This window comes from Coptis chinensis, chromosome 6 (genome assembly GCF_015680905.1).
Source record: "Coptis chinensis isolate HL-2020 chromosome 6, ASM1568090v1, whole genome shotgun sequence".
NCBI lineage: Eukaryota > Viridiplantae > Streptophyta > Magnoliopsida > Ranunculales > Ranunculaceae > Coptis > Coptis chinensis.
Genome location: NC_141461.1, coordinates 11,876,372 through 11,878,053, shown reverse-complemented (window position 1 = coordinate 11,878,053; position 1,682 = coordinate 11,876,372).

Here is a 1,682-nt window from a genome sequence, read left to right as displayed (position 1 = left end):
TAACATAACTTCTGTCCGAACCTAGATCGAGCTTAGCACACAAGCTTCTATTGTTTGGAGGCCTTGATAAGAGCCCAAAACTGTAGTTTTAACCCCTTAATAATCATACTGTTAGACCAATTATGTGAATAATAAGTAAGAATTAATACTGATTACGTGTTTTTATGCATTTCAGGCTTCAAAGTCCATTATGTGCGTAAATGTGCCACATTAAGGAGATAAAGGAGCAAAAAGCCATCAGAACTTCCAATGCCATATCTTTGGACTCGACCTCGAATTGGGCCTACCTTATGTCAAAACGACCGGCTCGGAAAGAGCTTTGCAATGGTCCAAGCCTTGACCCAATCAGAGGAGCAGAAGTGGATGAAAAGTCTGTGGAAGCCAACTGCAGCTGAAGAGGCCTTTTGATCGAAAAGAATCGGGTTTGGGCCCGATTCTTCCTGCCCAAACCATGGCTCCAAGCCCATGCACGAATTTTGGATCTGGATGTATAAAAACAAAAGCTTAGCTCTTTGTTAATGGTAGCTAGTTAGACCTAAATTAAGATATAGAAATTATAGATCTAGTTTTATTAATTAAATTAAGTTTAGTTCCATTTAAATTCTTGTTTTAGATTAAATCTCTGAATCATTGTTCTTGATTGATTAGATAAATAAAGTAGTATTTTTATCAAGTTTGAGTTTTGTCATTTCCAGTATAGATCTAATTTCAAATCTTGTTCCTATTTCATTCCAGCCATTAAGTTAGATTCATTATTGTTCAAATTAAGTAAATCTAAATTTCTCACATTATGTTTAGTTTAGATTCAATGGGAAATGTTAGATTGATGATTCAAGGCTAAACCTCCATTAGAGGGGTTGATGAAGCCTTGATGAAAACTTAGTTGTTTAGTATAGAAACGTTTTAGCATCTATTCCACTCTAGAAGGTCGTGTTTCGCCATGAGAATGGGTGGGCGACCTCACATGCTAGTTAGTACTTGGTAGAAATGCCATGAACACTAGGGATTAGACTCGAATTCTTGCCGAAAACGTAAGAATCGAGATACCACAACTGCATCTAGGTGATTAAAATTTGGATTCGAGGTGGATTCAATTCCCCTCTAATTCCTTTATCTAGAGTCAAACAATCGTATTTCCGTAGCTTCGTAGATTATCTTTAGTTTATATTTTATCTTGTTATTTATTATATCTAGTTATTTAAAATAACGCCGTCTTGTTAGCATAACATTTCAAAAGCTCTCATTGACTTAAGAATGACTAGTTAGACTTAGAAAACAATCCATGCTAGGAACTAGGAGTGGAACGAACTTCAGACTCCATTTAGTGCACCGTTCGCATTGAGTAGAAGCTTTGATAATAGACTCGTAAAAGACCAGTTTTAGTTTACTTTTACGGATTGAATTCATCGCTCATTTTAAATAGGTAGGCTATTTATTTTACTTTTATCAAATGGCGCATTACCGCCATCTTAGTTGCACTTTAGCATTGTTTTCATAATAGAATTAGTCATTTTAAGTCCCATTTCACCCACCCACCCTTGTTTGATTCATACCGTGGTTGCCGCTTTCAGTTTTGGAAAAATTCGAGAAAAAAATACATCGCGCCCGCGCTTCAAAGAGATGACCACCGCTTATCTTACTCGAATTCTCGTTTACAACAGAGCGCGCCTCAGCGAAGAGAG